General features: G+C 41.6%; 1 protein-coding gene across 1 annotated transcript in view; it reads right to left on the bottom strand.

The window, feature by feature from the left end:
- The window catches only part of LOC124069980 (neuropilin-1a-like), a 138,832-nt gene that overhangs the window by 90,396 nt on the left and 28,863 nt on the right, over positions 1-19,573 (bottom strand). Inside the window, exon 2 of the mRNA XM_046409553.1 lies at positions 11,494-11,655. The gene's annotated coding sequence lies outside the window, so the exon portion shown is untranslated. The remainder of the gene's footprint in view (positions 1-11,493; positions 11,656-19,573) is intronic.

The raw sequence follows: 19,573 nt of genomic DNA, 5'->3' as shown, positions 1-19,573 counted from the left end.
GCACCAGGCCAGTCGTTAATGGACAATCTGCTCAGCCTTGTAAGCCTCATCCAATCTATACATTTCATAGACCTCCAATTTAATCATTTTATAGGCCTCAACCAAAGGTCCACAGTCTGCTGTGCAGTATCACTGGATTGCCTTGATGTAAAATATTTAAGAGTGTAGTTTGCCTAAAAAGCATCATAAATAAGATTTCTAAAAAATGAAAGGTGGCAGCTATGTCTGCTTTGAGTAGTATTGAGTCTATTATTACTCTATCTGATTATTTATTGACTGACATGTGTTTTTAATGTAGACAGATCAGCTGGAAACAGACAAAAGAAAACGTGGCTGCAAATATTAAATCAAGAAAATTTTTGTTGCAAACTTTCTGCTATCTTAATCCCCTAAATCACAGTGCCAAATATTATGGAAGACACCTGATTTCATTACAGCTGGTATTTGGTTTTTCTTGTTTGTATTTAGTACAAAAAAGGATTTGCAACCTCAGGGCGGCGTGTACTTGGCAAGTGAAATCTGAGTTGGAGAAGTGAAGCACAAAGTCCCTCCTCAGTTGACAGGTGCCTGTGAGCAGCTTCTGAGCAAGACCGTAATTAACACTTTCACCCCTAATTGCTTTGAACTGCATGGTGGCCAACAGTGTGGTTATCCTGGGTAATGTCCCAGAAGCATGTAGGCGTAACTATACAGACCTGAGACGAACCAGATCGATTCCAATAAAGGGACCAGTACGGGTCCAGGTAATATAAAGACTGACACGAACTACAGAGGGCTCCATTGAGGATCAGATCAAATAAAGGTTTGCAAATGACTATGTAAGCCTTTCCAAATAACACAGGGGATCTTTAAACAGAGACTTTCTTTTCTTGTATAAACCTAAATAAATAAATAAATACATACATAGATAAATGTCTGCCCAAACATTCACCACTTAGCCTGTCACACAGTCGGTTTCCACCATGCATTTTCAGCTCCTTGCGTCCCTCTGGAAACACTGAAATAGAAAGCTGTGTGCTGCAGTGCTCATGTGGGGACACAATATCATGCTCCCCTGGGTAAAGTGGGAATAATTCAGCCAGATGCTGTGATGTCAGTGCTCATCACTGGAGCCATATGTAAAAACAGACAGTACATGAACTTGACAGGCTGTGCTACAGCTGACTGTTATTCTGAGCGTACTGATTGGATCTGTTGTGTGACAGTCTTAGTCTGAAGTTCTGTTTCTTCACTTAACCCTCAAACTTGTCACATCCATTTTTGAGAGCAAGTGCACAAGTAGCAGAGTCCAAATACCAGACTCTCCAGAGAACAGCAGGAACATGGGCTGTTATGCCAGTTTACAAAACCCATATCCACATACAGTAGCCAATCAGGAAGCTACGAGACATTCTTGTAGCCTAAACTGAACCAAACCAGTGACAAAATGATCATAGTTCAAAATGTCCAGTCCTTTTGGAGCTCTCAGCTTCATTTTGCAGTTTTGAAAAAGCTTGGAAGTGGACAATTATTTTGTTGCAGATTCTCAACAATACACTGGGCATTGAGGACAGCCCATAACGCTTTGCTAGCGGCGCTAAAACAAGATGAAAACTGGATATCAAACTTGGGGTGATCAGCTGTTTAACAACACAACAAGACAAGACTTCTCATGATGTCCAAAGGTCACAGGTGGGGTCAAGTCACCCTTACTCATCACCATTTGAACTGTGGGTGTCTCAAAGTGAATGAAGGGGTCAAGTGAGAATATTTGGGGCAAAATTTTCATTTGCAGTCTGTGGCACCTTAACCAGCGTGTCACAGTCAACTGTAACTTACCTCTGACTTTACGAAAACATGCGTGCATTTACATATAAACAGGACATCCCTAATAAGATCAAAACCACGATAAGGTTCAAAACTGGAATACTAAGGTGCATGTGAATACACACTCTGTAAGGTCGCAAAAACTGCCTCATAGAGGGATCATAAAAAACACAGATTAAAAACATGTTACAGATGCAGGATAAAGTTGCATGTCAGTGTTTAAGTCATGTGTAGCTTCCTAAAACACTAACTTGGAAGCACTTTAGCACCAAAAGATGTTCAGGAGAGTCTAATTCGATGGATGTCTGCTACTTGTTCTCATCTCCCAGATCCTTGCCTGAAGCAGTGACGTCAAACCAGAGGCTGAGCTGGGTCTAGAGTCACAGTGATGGGGGTCCAGCACCCTCAGACTAATCACAACAGGACGCGGGTTATTGTAAAGCCTTGGAAGGCTGTTCATTTCAAAAGCACAGGCTCAGGATAAGTGCTTTTTAATAAAACCTGGGCTAGTGGACATGAAAAGAAAGTGCAATGAAAAGCTTCTCTACATTAATTGACACTCGTGGGTCCATTAAATACTCGCAAAAGCTTGATGTGATTTCTCTCGATCGGAGCACTCAGTGCAGCAAGGTTCAAAAGCGATCATGGGAGTTAATTATGTTCAAAAGAGTGCGGCAGTTTCATCACACGAGACTGTGGTGAGGATTAATGGCAGGCGTCACCGAAAAAATCCAATTGAAGAGTGATTAGCATTCCTTGGAGATAGTCGAAGATTCGGCGCATTGCTTGATAATCAGAGCGTATTACTCTGCCTCAGCTTGACACACAACATGTAATTTCATCCCAAAGGGAGAGTAGAATCATCGTCTTACAAGGGGGTGAATCATTTTTAGGAATATTATTATGAAGAGGTCCTGTTGTCCTTGAACCACATTGTCAGAGCGGAGAAATAAGAGCATACTGATGTATCTCTGTGTCAGTCAGTCACACTATTCATGAGAATTTATCGTGGTTGTTTACTGTGACCTTAAACATAGCGAGCTGACAATCATGGCCAAATAATGATGTTAATATTTTGACCCGCGGTTGCCTTGTTAAAATGATTGATAGTACACAGCAGCTTCAGGTCAGTTACACCGTGGAGTCTTTCTCATGCATTACCATTGCACAAGGAATTCCTCAAGAGTGCTGCTTTAATCACACAGCTGTTGTTGCCAGGAAACATTAGCATACGATTTGACCACAAATATTGGAAGGCTTAGTAATCAAGATTTGGTTAGTGAGAGCAACGTCTTGTGAATGGTGTCATGGGTATTATGGATACCAACAAAGAGTCAATTTAACAGTGAGATTATACTGGGATTTAAAGCCGCATTTATTGATTTTCTGGCCATTTGGGGGCAGGGAAAATCTTTTATTGTTCATTTGTCTTTGTGACTTTTTCTTGTCTCGTATTTGTCCTGTGTTGTGTAGAGCAAACAAAAGCCCCCAAAATGTGTCACGAAGTAAAAATAGTTTTGATCTCAGGAAATGAAAAGGCGTGTTCACACCTTTCTGTTTTTGGTCGCCTGTGGTCCACCCCCGTGTGGGCATACTGCTGTGATCACCCACCAGCATCAGAATGTGTTTGCCTTCAGTGTAACTCTTGATTGAGAAATTACCCTTTGAGACAAACTGCTTGGAAAAATGGGCTATGCAAATAAGTTGTCTTGTCTTTTACATACTTAATCGTAGATTCAGAGTAACACCACTCCAAGGCTGTTACAATTCCGTTGAATTCCTTGTACAATGACAATAAAGGCTTCTGATTCTGACTCTGATTAGTTGCATCTGCATGCAAAGTACTGTAGAAATGAATCATTTGCTTTGCTCCAAACACACTCACATATTGCACGTCTGTTTCAGCAGACCTTTGGTCATGACACCTCAATTCTTTTGTTGCGCACACACACATGCAAGCGCACACATACACACACACTTTCCCTTGCATGTAATATTTAGTGATTGTGCACAACAGATTTTATTCAAGCAGTAAGATAATGAAGCTATGCATCCAACCCTCTAAGTTTATTTCTAGATAATATCAGTTAAATTATCTCCCAGCTGTGGTGGACAATTGCTCCCAGGATGAAACTGTGTGTGTGTGTGTGTGTGTGTGTGTGTGTGTGTGTGTGTGTGTGTGGGAGGGGGGCGGGTAGAGATTATGGATCAGCATCAGACTGCCTGTGCATCAGCTGAATGCTGTTGATGGGATTTTAATGAAAATTTGTGGAATGATGCATAAATGCTCAGCTACCACCAATTATGATGCCTGGTCTAAGAGGGCACAATAATTTGTTTACTCTCTGCATGTCAGAGAAAAATATCTCCACACTTCTTCCATGCAACCAACTCGACTCATCATATTCACAGAAGACAAATGCAATTTCTTTGTTTGTGAAAATGTGATGCGTAACTGATGAAATGATAAAATATTGATAAAATTCTTTCTATATTTATTATTTTTCACATCATTTTTGGCGGTAAGAGAAAACATTTCAGAAGTATAGGCTGACACATCTTCATGCAAGTTACCAAGCCTCACTCCTACCATAGAAGAGAGCACAGACACACACCAAGAAGGCATGAACACACACATACTTAATCCAAGGTGACTGACCCTAATGCTCACCTGCACTGTATTTCATTTAATTCATTTTGTTCCAATTTGAGAGAGGAAACGTAACTAAAATTAATTTTATTGATTGATCTGACATGAAAAGCATCCATCAACAACCCCTGCCTCAAAACAAACAAGCAAACAAACAAACACATTGCACACAGCGTGTTGTTATCCACCGTTTTCATTTCAGCATGTTAGATTTCTGCATTTTCAACATTTCTGCTGTTTGAACACAAAATTATTTCCCAGTTTTTTTAAATAACAAACATGCAGTTTGCTTTGTTAGCTAATCTAAACGTTTTCTCAAGTTAACTTTTTAGCTGTCAAGCTCACCGCCGCCCTCAAACTGACTACTGGTTGTTTGTCAACATTATTCAGCAAACAAATAAATAGATGATTGAAACAAACAAAATATCATGTACAGTCAGTGCTGAAACAAGAAGATCTTGATATAATAGCCAACATCAGAACACAAACATCAGCGTGTATATGCCTAAAGTATTAACGTTACTCAGGTGAAGTTTTTCTATGAACTGACGCTTCCATAGATGGGCTGCTCATTTGTTCAGAATAACATGTCCATGTAAGTGCTGTTCCGACTGTAGCTGAGCTGGGACCGCTTGAAAAGGTCCCGATCTGGCCCACTTGTGTTCCATCTGGGACAAAACGGCTCACACAAACAAACCTCCTCCGACACAGAAACTCATCCTACACACTCCATCCACGAGCTGGTTCAGGTCTGCAGTCATGGTGTTTTTGGATGCACCGGGTGTCGCTGACAGCACTGGAGCATCCAGCCTGACCCTCCCATTGGGTGTTGAAGCATTCCAATGCTCCGCCCCATCTTAGGCTGCAGGCTAATTTTATTTCAATTCATTAGCATAAATGTACACACACACACACACCTCCTCTCAGGCACCCCTCGACTATCTAGTATGCAAATGTTAATTAGAAATTGATGTATTGCACGAGGGTTTAAAGTAATGACATCCCAGGGGGGAACTTTCACCATAAAATGCGGTAATCCTCACTGACAGTGTGGCTTCTGTAGCACAAAATGTCTAGAAATGCACCTCCAAGCCAAATCTGTCCGCCACACAATGCACATCAACAGATGAGACAAACATCTGCAGGAGGTAAAGAAATCACCAGAGTAAATTTGGGCAGGAACATATCCTGAACTACTGAGTTATTTCTCTAATTTTAAAAGGGCTGCAAACACATTGTTTGAAGGAGCCACAAAAGGAAGAGACAAAGTGTTTTCTTTATGCACAATATTGTTTTGCTGCCTGTGACTGACTACCAGAACGAGCACACGCACGCAGACGGTTATTGTTATGGACCCACAGGTTACATGTTGGACTACTTTACGTCGTAAAGTGAGACTATTTTATTCACATGTGAGAGTTTGTGGATGAGTGAGTAAAGCAATGAAAGTTAAGTTGTAGCATGTTTATCCTCTTATATGCAAAAAAACTGCATCCTCTCTTGTTGTGTACAGGAAGTCGCACGCAGAGACAGATGACGTGACGTGATGATGTAATATTACCATCGCAGATGGAATTCTTAATGAAAAATCCAAATATATACTGTCATAATAAGTTGAAACAATATGGTGAAGTGAATTTCAAGTGTTTCATGCATACATTAGCATTTCCACTGCCTGTGTAACAGCAAAGACAAACACACCCCAAAACATAAGGTTGTACTCCAAAAAACTACAGTCAATATGAGTGATATTAATTGGGTCAGTATTTCGGTTAATAAAATCTAGTTCTAATTAAAGGTGCTATATTGATCACTTTAAAGAGACAGAAAGGCTGTTTTTAAAAGATAATCATCATGTTGTAGGCTGAATGGACAGAGGAGTGTGTTTGTGGGACAAGATTTAAGGCCTGATCACCTGATCACCTGATCACCTGATCACCTGATCACGTGGCACTGGGACATGAAGAATAAACAGTGAAAAGATGTGATCACAACAGCACGGGTGGTTAGATGTTTTCACTCTTAATGTAAAGATGCCCACAGAACGACCCAACTCTAATTGGAAACAGGATGACAAAGAATTGGTTCGAGGAAATGACAGAAGAGACAAATTGACGTGAATTAAGACACAAAAACATTCTTTGTGTGAATACATGCTGACGATGAACCCTGAACTGAAGTGAACCACGAGGTAAACGAATAAAGACTGGACTCTGCTCTTCATCCCTCATCTATAAAGTGATTATTTTCTCGCCGTTCATCACAGTCCTCACATTGCTTTAATATGGAGCACCAAATGTCTCACGCTGCATTTCCCCTAACACATAATGTATATTTCATGGCACGGAATGCATTATGAGCACACTATGCACCTTGGGGCGCCAAGTATCACTTTCCATGCCATGTAATGAATTTCTTGCAACAAAATGAAGAAAATGAACTGAGAATAATTATAATATAATTATCATGTCATTATCATATTAATTTGCAACACTTGGGGATGCGATGCACTTTGACACTCCACTGCAATTTTGCAGAACAAAATGTACTTAATGCAAACACACTGTGCACAAAAATGACTTCAAGTGACAGCTGGCAATTTATAACCTGCTTCTCCAGGCAGCAGAGGCGACTGTCCATTTCAAAGGCCGCAGGGATATCCCCAACTTGCCTGAAACGTTGGGTTATAAAATGTGATGCTGGCTGCAAAAAAGTTCCTTCAGCACGGAACAGAAAACTCTGAAGGGAATTTGCTTGATAATCGCTTCACTTCAGCCCGACTCTATTTTCAGCCTCTAATGGCAAGTGACGTATCTATCCTGTGGATTCAAGTAGCATTCAGCGTTTTTCACATTGATCAAAGAAATATGTTGATTATGTTACATCCAATGAATTATACAACTGCATCAGTCTCTTTCACACTTGTCGTAACTTTTCTGTCTCTGTTTTTAATTAATCCTCGTTTTTTCCAGTTTATTGCCATTAAAATGAATTAATGTTTGGTAAAGTTATCTGGTATCTGAGCACACTAATTTGGACAGAATATGCATCTGTGTGTGTGTGTGTGTGTGAGCATGTTAATGAGTATGTCTCCATACATACAGCATGCACGTCCATGCATGTGCACATAAATGCTCATATGCATGACTTTGTCTTTTAGCTGGCAAAAAAACAAGATCCACTCCCATCTACCTCGCTGCATCTGACATGACAGCTTCTGCTGTTAAGACCAAAGGACCCTGAAATGGTTTAGCTGTCAACAGAGAGCGAAAGACAGCGAGACGGTGACTGAGCGGCAGTGAAAGACAGCGAGACGGTGAAGGAGAGAACATAAGACAAAGGGTGAATAAAGGTGAACAAAAAAACTCAAATAACATGACAGAGAGATAAAGAGGGGTGGAGTGAAAGAGCAAATCCATGAGTGCATGTGCTGTGTGTCCCAATGACAGCAGTAAAGAAAGCTGGATGTGGGTGAGCATTCATGTCAGGTTTTTTTATTTTTATGCTCGCATGTGAAAGAAAGACAAACCGACAAATCGAGCCGCGCAGGAAAGAAAGCACAATCAACAATTGGACTCATTTTTCATCCCAGACTGCAGCAGCATCAGAGCATTCACCAGCAACCTCGGCCTTCATATCGATAAATTAAAACTGTTTACTGAGCAGAGTTCACTGAGCTATCAGCAGCACTGGAGTCATTCAGAGGCCTGATGACGTACGAGACAAGACGACGGAGAGACGCTGCCACCGCAGAGTTGTGGACGGCAGCACGTGTCTCATCCATCACAATTGCACAGAGCGACATAAACCATTAAGTGTCATTGTTTCAAGTAAATGTCATGTTGTCAATTTTTGCAGAAGCAATAACACGAGCCTATTGTCAAATTATTGATGGGAAGACACCAGACAATACATTGATTGCACAAGACAAAGACAGCAGAGACACTGACAAGAGAGTCCTTTAAAATGTTTGGAAGAGGGACTTTGTCTTCTGTAGGCTCAAGAACAAACCTCAGCTGTGAGGAAAATAATTACCCACTACACAAACTGTGATATCTTTAATTAACTGTGGAATATTTTATGATAAAATCCACGTTTCTCAGACTGCATAACAAAGAGAAAAGCATGTCTTTGCCTCTAACTGAGAGACTGTACGGTCACCTTGTGCGCACACGATAAAACTGCATCCAAAACAGCAGCTCGGAAGCATTTCGCTCAATGCAGAAACTGAAGCTGAACATTTAAGGTGTTTACTGTCCGGTCCGAGCTGACTGGGAAACCTGAACATTGTCTATGACGTGAATACACACAGTAGTGACAGAAGTACTCACAAAAGAACTAAAATCACACTATGAAAGGAAAGTGCTGCATTAAAAGAATTACTTAAGTAAATGTATGTATCATGAGCAAAATTGACATGACATAAAAGAACACTTCATCCTTCGGTTTATCAAAAACATTCAAAATCACCCAATTTGGACATTCATGAATTTCACTGGATAAGAGGGATACGAAAACTCAGAAAGTACAAGTACCTTGAATTAGGTACTTAAGTACAGTTCTCGTATGAATATGTTTGAATGTGTTACATTGAGAATACACATCATGTGTTATAGACTGATGAGATAAGTATCAGATATCAGAAAGGTTTCAGTGCAATCAAGAAGCAGTAGAGACTGATTAAAAATGTGAACGCTCGACCCACAACGGCTCGCCGAGGACACATTCAGGCGTCCTGGCCCCGTGGCGAAAGTGTGTTAATGCATTCATCTCGTCAAGATGGGTAGCCTGTAATTTTTATTTCTCCCAAGTGTGTGTGTGTGTGTGTGCGACACTAACAGCACACAGACATTAACGGACATTCTCCCTCTTCTGGGGTTTCTTTGACAATTACAAATACTTTCACCCTCTTAGCTCTGGAAATCCAAGGACACAATCAGATTTGTGGTCCTGCGAACAACAAAGGAAGTGTAAACAAAAGTGCACTACACTACTGCACTACTAAGTGCTAACATACAAATAATAAAAGAAAACAAACAAAATGAAGTATTTTGCAAGCAAATATAACTACTCATGTGATGTTTTACAACTGTTCTGGGTAGCCACATGTTCACAAGTACATTAATATATTTATACCACGTTACAAGTACGCAAGCAAAATAGTATTCATACGTTCCAAAATCACAAATCAAAAACTCCCCCCGAGGGGTCTTTACACTCTGTATAACATACCACAGCCTCCAACCTCAGAACATGATGTATTACAAACACTCTACAGTATTAAATATTAATATACTGCTTATAAATTCTGATCAGCGGGACATAAAGTGTGACCGATACAGTGACGCCGATTATGACCCTCTACCATGGATTATGCTCTTGGCCTGCACTGCCATCATCTAACTAAAGCAAATAAAGAATTAAGAGAACATCTGTCGCTCCTCCAGCTGTCAGGCCAGTGTCATTACATGCTTAGCTCATCTTTAGCCAGGGAAAATACGCAGCGAGGCCACTGGCAGGGACTTCAAAGGTTCAAACCCCGCTATCCTCCATCCTCTGGAGATGGTTCACCAACTCAAAAAGCTGTCCTGATTTTAAGTCCCCCTTGTGGCAGGGAGACGTTCCCCTCCTTGATCTGCGTTTCTCAAATGACCCAAGTCCCTCCCAGTGGACGTGTCCTCTGTGAGAAAATGGCTTGTGCTCCTCTGCAAAGATTTCATGGAGTTTAGTCACATTCAGCGGCGCGATGGAGCAAAATGTCCTGCCATGCCGGAGGTTGCTGGACTTTTTATGGCTCTGTTTCACAAAGTTTTTGTAGTATGTTTCACACTTGGCGTGACTTTATAAGTTGGTTATGACTTTAAAAAGTTAGATCACTATGAATATATTCACTTTTGATGTAGAAGAAATGTCAAACTTCTGACAGGAAACGTGCTGGATAAAGGTTTGGGAGTAAAGGACGCTCACAAGGGAGATGATTAAAGTGTATGACCTTTATATGTGAAAGGTGTGGCTGTGTGTGTGTTTCGACATCTTTCACTTATAAGGTCATAGTTTCAGCGATTTGTCGGGAGCCTGTTTGGGTAGATACACAAGCACGTTTATAATTCAAACACAAAACATGGATTATTTGCTATATCAGATCGAGAAACAGAATGAGGCAAAGAAGAATCCTTACAGACGAGATGGGCTTCATGCCAACATGGCGACTGATTCTCTCAGTCAATCATCCAGTTATTTGCATCAACCAAATCAGAGGATGATTGCCGTCGTGTTTCTTGGTTTTATCTGCTTTGATCAGATCATTTGCTGTTCCTCAACGGCTGATCATCATAACCGTTTAAAATAATATGACTGTCTTCCCAACTCATTTCTTTTTATGACCGAAACACATTTAATCACTATAACAATTTGATGGTTGTAGCCTTGCATCCTTACGTTTAAGAAGCTGGAACAATGTTGGCTTGAAATATGACTGAAATGATTTATAGATTATCAAAACAGTCGGCAACTAATTTTGTTTTGACCGGCTTATCGATTAATCATCTAATCGTTGCAGCTCTATCACAGAAAGCCGTCTCCTTTGCATGACTGCAGACAGAATGATACAAATCCTGACTGAAACACTTGATATTTCTAAATTTACCAGACAAACAAAATTAAATGTGAAAGATTTTCTCTGCGAAAATCATTCACATTTAACGTGTGTCATGGAAACCAACCTCCGTCTCTGTGTGTAACACTATCCACACATATGATACTACCTGGAGACCAAAGCGACATCCATACCAGTGAGTCATGTTGGCATCGGCTTCCTGACGTTATCCCGTGCTGCTCCCATATAATATACGGAGGCCCTTTCTAACCGTCTTTGGTGCTTCTTCCCTGTAAATGTCATCCTACTTCAGCCGTCACTCTGAAAATGTCACCCTGCTACCCTTTTCATTAGCTCACCAGCTCTCTTCTCGATTAGACACCATTTTCCATTAGAGGGATCACACACCCAGGGCGAGGCTCTTTCTTCGAGGCGTACGTACCGAAGTGTGATTGTAAGACTGAGGGGACGGCTGTCCTGGACGTTCTGGCGCTCGGGTGTTTTTGGTTTGATGTTTGCTCGGCCGTGATCACCTGTTATTGAAGATTGCCCGCCGCTTGCCACGCTGCCGTGCTGCAGAGGAGGGGAGGGCCGTCAATCATGCCTGGAAGGGAAGAAGAAGAAAGCTGCAATTTTGGTGTTTTTGCTTCCTTTCATTTAAAGTTTTGAAGGTTACAGTTTGTGTTGGCTGACCCCTGGACATTTAAAATCTGTTTCAAAGCATTAAATATGCACACTAATCTTCCTTCCTGGAAAAACTACAAACAGGAACAGGCTGTCAATCTCCCACGACACGCAAAATACAGCACAGCATACGCACACACTTTACACACAAATACTTTAAAATAATTGTTGTGAATAGAAATCATCGGCAGTTCTCCTCCAAACCGAAAACCTGGATATCTAGTGGCCTGATGGATGTAAAGTCGATAGGTATCAATGGGCAGATCATCAGCTAACAAAGAATTCACATCATTTCATTTGCACATGCCCAGTAGCGTCTCGCCATTCCCGCAGCGTTTTTCATTCTCTGCTGTCTCACCTCTCTGTCAACAGTAAACCTAAAACTCAACGTCTGTCGTCCGTCAAAGTCAGCACCCTGCTCGCTCTCTCTGTCTCTCTCTATGGGCTAACGGTAATATTTGCTAATGAGCTGCTTTGCTGCTGCCATGGCAACAGGCCCATCACCACAGAGTGTGAAGCAGGAGTGGCACCCCTGACACCAGCCCATAAAACAAGGCACCCGGGCTGATGATCCGCGATGCATAATGCAGTGCCATAACCCTCATCCCGCCCCTCTCATCCAGCAGTCTGTCTTTCCCTTCTTCCATCTCTCAGTCTCCTCCGCCCCCATTTTCCCCCAGTCATCCATTCCATCTGGTTTAATCACATCTACTGGGGGGCCCTCTGTGCCCTCCTTAACCCTCAGACAGAACAAAGGCAATGAGATTTTTTTAAAGGTTTGCGTAAACGTGAAAGTTCACGTTTGGTCACGGTGTAATTGAAGATGAAAAATGTACGTTGTCAAGTCGAAAATTAATATGAATGCAATAACCTTGGTTGTTCACAATATATTAATTGATAACTTGGTCAGTTGAGTTTTTATTACATGTTATGCTCAATTGCAGAGGTCCACTGTATGTTTCCAAGCAGGATTTAAATAAACATGAGAAATCTAGTGATCATCAGTTATATTTCTTTTTCGTTTTAGTTTTTTAATAATTGATGCGGTGGTTGTGTCAGGCATTCATGTGATTGCTTGCAGACTGTGGCTCTAGTGTAAAGATGTTTTTTCATATTATAACTTGATACCACTACTTCAAAAACACATTACAGATAGCCTTGGTTGTAATCTGTGTATTATTCAGATTTCAATAAAAATTATTCAGGTGAGTGAAAACCTCAGTTCAGACATCACAGGAAACTGTACATGTTATGTGCTCTGCTTTAAAACAGACGCACTGAAGAAGCTGTTTGTATGCGACACGTTAAGATGACATCATTTCATCAGAGCTGAACTCCCAGCCTGGTGCTTTTAATGCAGAGATTAGTATCATCTGGCCCACAGCTACAGGTTTCAGTGTCAGCTCACCAGCTGACCCACAGAGACCATCTATCTAATTACACAAAGGTTGCCCTGACGCCCTTCCTGCACCGGCGTGACCAGATGACACGGCGCTCTCTCCCATCTGTCCGAGCCTACAGACGCCTTGCGAAGCAGAAGCGGCACAGATTGTGACTCTTGTGTGACTTCGCAGGCACAGCGGGCAGTGATGCTCTCTCAAGCCTCAGCGGTCCTACGTCCCATATGACCCTTTCTGGGTGTCAGAATGCAGTGATTGCGTGAATGCTCAGTTGGGTATCTCACAATCTGTGATGAATTGTACCCACTTAACGGGAATGACTTCATGCTTTGATATGAAGTCGTGACATGGTTTGCCACTAGCGTGACCAGTCCAGCATTTTCCATTCAATAATTCAAATGAAAGAAAAACAGCATATCCCATGTTGATGTGAACATAAACCTGAGAGAGGCGAGACCTACTGAGAATGCCGACTTATCTGGGTGGCATTTGTGTGACCCTCGCTTTTGTTGTTTGTGACATCTCTAGTGCTGTGGACTTATAAACAGTTAGAACAAGGACACATACACCAATCAGCCGCAACATTAAAACCGCCTGCTTGTTATTCTGTAGGTCCTCCTTGTGCTGCCAAACAGCTTTGACCTGTCAGGGGAAGAGACACAGGCATCAGAGTTATGGATCCTTTGGGTCCTGTGCTTTGAGGGCCACCAGGTTGGAGGCCCCACCTGATGGGAGGGGTTGATTCGGCTTATTTTGGTGGATCCTACGGATTCTCAGTCAGGTTGGGATCTGGGGAGTCTGCAGGCTGTTGTTGTGCTCCTTGAGACATTCCTGAGCTGTTGTTGTCCAGCTGGGGGGAGGCTGCTGCTGACAGAAAGAGCCGTTGCCATGGGGTGGGGGGGATTAATTTACATTAATCATTGTGCATTAATCATTTTCAACAGATGATGAATGATAAACACAGAAGCACAGCCCTGACATGTCACCTGTTTCACACTGGCATCACCAGCTCATTTTACTGAGGCTCCAGCAGCAGGTGATGGACAGTCTCTGAGGGACACTTTCTACTTTTTAAAAGATGGAGCCATCATACAACATGTTAGTTTCTCATGCAGCCCACAGGGTGGATGCACATGTGAGAGCTTTCAATTCAGGGTATACTTTAAGCAATTTTCATCACTTTGGTGTTATACTAATCAGCAATGGAATAACAAGACAGAATTTTACATTTCGGAACAGATTTGCTGCTTATTGTTTTAAAAGTACTGATGGAATAACTTAACATCGATTTGAAATTATTTTGTGCTTTGTGTGGCAAAAATGTGACCTGGTTTGCCATTTTGTTTTCATGAGCATCATTTTTCATCACAGGACATAGTAATTACACTTCATGTTGTGCTCTGTGGACCCCTTTACATTAGATTCTGTTCATTAAGAGCCTTTGGAAACATAATGTGCAGTCATTATTGCAGGCATCATAAAACACAAGCGGGTAATGAATTAGTGAGCACTTTTCCATTAGCATGGCATATTGTTTTAGTAATTGAGTTTAAAGATGTGGAAGACCTCTCATATTTATTAAGCAAGAGATGAAGTCGATCTATTCATAAAAATAAGATGCAAAAAAAAAAGAAAGAAAAAAGATATGCTATAGTTGTTGATTGATGGTATAAAATTAAAGCAAATGTCAGAAACACAACACTTCTTGTGTTAGACTCACATTAGTATAAATGGCATTTAAAGTTCAGGTACACAGTCCTGCAAAAGTAAAAATGGGTCATTTTATTGCATCTCATGTATCTTCTACTTCTTCTAAACTTCCAGCCAACCACAGATTCAGCAAATAAACCAGCAAACACGAGATCTGCAGTGTGGTACTTAATTTCCCAGTGCATGAAATATGTTTACAGAACACAAGCCGCACTTTAACAACAGATTGCCACCATCAATCACGATTCTGCCGCTCCTGACTGCAAGACGCTGCCTCGTTCCTCGCATCCTTTGCATTGGTCTGCCATCGCTCAACTTACATAACCTCTGCGGTCCTCGGGAGGCTGCTGAGGCTGGCTCAGATTGTATCAGCACACAGGTCAAGAGAAGGTGACCGCTAATTCATGAGGCTGTTTGCGAGGAAGCCTCGTCAAGACTCATTAGATGCCTGTCAGCCTGCACTCAGGAGTTGGGCAACGTTGTGCATTACTGTGGGACTTTCACAAACAACACTTTGCTTTGCTCTCAAACATTCAAGTCACAAAGAAGGGGGAAGAGTTGGTTTCTCAGAAAGCTTTGATAATAATCTCAGATTTAAAATGATTCATGTGCGAGCTGAAGTCCTCACATCCTGTCCTTCCGTCTTCCTGCGGTTAGTTCAATACAAAGTCCTCTGCTGAGAAACTGCATAAGTCAAATGTTATGTGACCGACCTTTAATTAAAGATTCATGGTGGTTCTACTCACACTATGTCATTCAAAATCCTATGGGACAAAATGCTCTATGCTGGGAAAGATTAGCTCAAACACAACCTCAGTGGCTTTAATCCGACATGTGAAATGGATCTTATAGCACTAAACAAAATCCACACAGTCCCTGTAAACTGTATAATGAATACAGTTCCACACTCTGTGCAGGGAGGATTCACTTCATGTATATGACCCATTCATGACCCTGAGATCAAGGGAATTCTTGCAATCCCTCACCCTCACGAGGCAGATTTGATAATCTGTTGACACGGAGCAGCCTGGCGTTTGGGAAACTGCAGAAAGGTTACGTCAGCAGCGGAAGTCATCACTTTGGTCTAATGGGGCTGAATGGATGCACTTTGATATCCATACTGGCAGGGTTTAACATTTGACTGCCTTTAGTGTGGAAAAGCATATAAATATTTTTGAGACATATGCATCAAAAAGTATCACAGTCTCCCCTGAAGGTAAAGCAGTAAGAACATTTATATATTTTCACTCACAAATCTACATACATAAATACCTAAATCATTGAATATTAATTTATTGTTTTGCTGTTTCTGCATATAGTGTAATAAAAATAACAGTAATTAGAGTGTCACATTTTTTTCATTCATTTTCCTGTTGGCTTGTTGCAGAGGTTTCCCATGGGCCTTTTAGGAGTCGCCGTCACTGAACACTGATTTACTTTGCCGTCATTGTTACCACAGTCTAAATGCCCCAAATCCAACACTTCCTGTGTTTGACTTCTCGAGACAGGAAATAGTCTGGAATTTGAGATCAAAGACCTGCAGTCATCCCTTATCAAAGTCTTGGGAGTTGCAGAGCTGTTGGACAAAGCTACTCAGCTCTTGATGGTGAAGGAAAACGTTTATTTAAACATGTAGGGAAAAGGGAAGGCAGAGAATTTATGTGTGGATATCCTGAGAAGGGCACAAGCTTTTCATTTAGAGGATTATAACTGCTGCTTACCTGTTGACAGGAGGTAAAAGCAGCTCCAACACACCAGACAGGGTTGTTTAAATTGACCCGCACTTCTTGTTTGTTTGACAGTTTCCTCAAATTAATATGAGTATAATGTCAGAATTTTTGTTGAAGTGGCACTAAGTGAGATTTTTTGGGTAAAAGTCCACCTGTGAGCCTTATTAGCTTAAGTGGGGCCGAAACAAAGAAAAGAAGCCAGTTCTTCTTAATTGAAGAGCAGTCCATGTGGCTCCATTTTCCATTAACAAACAGGGAGAGATAAATTGGAAGCGTGGAAACCGAGACATGGGGATTCACCCTTGACTTAAAGCATCACAAACACTGGCCAGTGTGTGTTTTCAGCACCTCGACTGACTGCTTAAAACTTTTAAGGTAACTGGAACTTTATGTAACGTAAGTAATTTTCTGTCAAACAACAGTATGAGTTTATTCAAGAACGTTTAGAACATTTGCTACTTTATCTAAGAAAACCTGATGGACCAAGTTTATAAAAAGTATGGGAGTGTTAATATTGACCTGAACTCAATGAAAGCATTCCTAACTTGACAATAAAATGCAAATCTGTTGAACTGGTATGAAAGACTTTCGGAAATGTCTTTTTGGAGTCTTGAGGTAGTAATTAAAGACATCAATAGGTGGTCCAGCTCAGGAGAAGGATTACAACTCCTTCAGCTGGATCTCAAACTGAGCTGACAATATGGTCCAACCACAAAGCCAAGGGCTTCTGGGACCTCAGCCAGTGGCTGATAGATCCATCAATATGACGGGTTTAGTCAGTGCTGATTGCTCTCCAGAGCAGCTCCTGTCGGTTTGATGGGGCAACGATGCGTGGAGTTTTCCCACATTCTGAAACACTGTTGTGTTGTATTTATAATAAACCTCATGGTAAGCCCATGGCAAGATGAGGACCTCATTCAGGCTAAGGATGGCCTCTCTGACTTGAAAGCCTTCAGTCAACACAGGCTTTATAGTGCCAAGGTTGTGATCTAATTCTCATTGCAACATGACCTATGGCTGATCAACTGAGATTCATAGAAAGGACAAATTACAAATACATTTACATTTACAAAATACATTTGGACATTACATTCCAAAATATAAGACTGTTATATTTGTGAAATCCACTTCAGCCAGCCTGAAAAAAAAACTGTTTCCTCAAAATATTGAAACTGTTCTGGAAATTTTCCCTCGGGGATCAATGAAGTCTCATCTTAAATTCAATTTTTCTTCCTACTACTCTATGAAACCAGAGTCTTAGAGTTTTTTAACTATGCATGACCCAAAAATCTGAGGCAAACCATCCCATTGGACACCCGTCACTGATCAAAGCAAACTTTGAGATATCTGCAACACCTCCAATATTTGAGCAAAGTGTGGTGTAGACAGGGTGGTATGGGAACAGAGCGATAGCACAGTCGCAGAACAGTTTACTGCCCAAACTGGAGGGTCACATTTCCTGGATTGCCCATGTGATAACATTGTCACCAAGCAGCATGAAGGCTTCCTCCTCAGAAAACTGCCTTGAAACTGTGCAGTAAAGAAAACACAAAGAGGTGCATGTTGGATGAATAGCTTTTCAAGGCTGCATGTCAACTACGTCAGACACAATAGTCTATATAAAAATGAAGGTAAAAGCTCAGAAAACAACCACATAGTCTCCTTGAGCCAGGGAATACCACATTTCCTTCCTTTAAGTGCTTTCAAAGAGGCACGTGAGTTACTGAACTCACACACACAGGAAGCAGAGGGAAACACAACTAGCATTCACACTGGATTGCACATGATAACAGCACATTTTCCACTGTTGACTCAGTCAAGACTAATAAATAAACAGGTGACGGGAATCCTTGAATCCCAGCTTTATCACAGTGCAACAGGGAAAAGACCTATTTTCTAAAACTACTTCAGTACACAAGAGTTTCTTCAGAAATTCAATGATAGCGAATACAAATTAGAGGAAAAGCAGACTCGTGCACAGATGAACAGAAGAAAGAGACTGAAAACTATACTGGATTCACGAAACTATTGTAACAAAATCGAGTCGAGATGAAAATAAAAAGATTAAAATGAACAAACCAGGCAAAATTAACTAGCAAACTAAGTATTTAGCAGTTAGCAGTAACAAACGTGAGAGACATTTCCATGATTAAAAAAAGGGGGAGAGGAGAGACAGGAGAGGGGGGAAAGGAGAGAAAAAGGAGAGGGAGAGAGGAGAGACAGGGAGGATAGAGAGAACAGTGCAGAGCAGGATCAGCAGGATCCGGGCAGGGCCATGGAGAGGGTTCTGGATCCAGCAGTCCCAGTCCTCAAGAGGGCGGGGTAGGAGATTCTGGACCCAACTACATGCTCCGGAAGTGCCGAGAAAAGATGGAGCACAAGAGCTCCGGGGGAGAGGGCGAGTTAGTCCTGTACCGGTGATGGGACATGATGAGTGAGTCCCCCTGCTCTGAAAGCTCGGCGTCTGAGGATCTCAGCAATCTAAACCTACAGCAGCATAACTGGGGGCTGGTCTAACTATAGGCTTTGTCAAAAAGGAGGGTTTTGAGTCTACTCCTAAACATAGAGAGGGTGTCTGCCGCCCGACCATCCTGACCTTTTATGCACAGCAAAGACCATAAATATAAAAAAGTATAACTGATAACTGATTCTGTTACCCAAAACTGCAATTATTACTTTTAATTAACGTTCACTTTCTAACGCCGACACACAGATCAAGTCGGTCTCTGTCCTCTTTCTTTCTTTCCCTCCCTGTCCTTCAGTCTCTGTCTCTCACCACAAAAAAAAACCCCAGCGAATACATTTTCACCAGCGAGGCGCCGCTCCATCTGCAGAGCCACAGCAGCCTCATTTTCCTGGGTACATCACACAGCCGGCTGATTGTGAAAGATGATGCACTCGCACCCCGCTAACAGGTTCACACAAGCCCACATGCTTAAGCCACCCTGGGCTAATTCAATTCCACTGCCATTCCAGAGGTAATAGTGTGTGCCTGCGC

Source organism: Scatophagus argus, chromosome 13 (genome assembly GCF_020382885.2).
Source record: "Scatophagus argus isolate fScaArg1 chromosome 13, fScaArg1.pri, whole genome shotgun sequence".
Lineage (NCBI taxonomy): Eukaryota > Metazoa > Chordata > Actinopteri > Scatophagidae > Scatophagus > Scatophagus argus.
The sequence above is the reverse complement of the archived record's forward strand: the minus strand, read 5'-3'. Positions and strand labels throughout refer to the sequence as shown.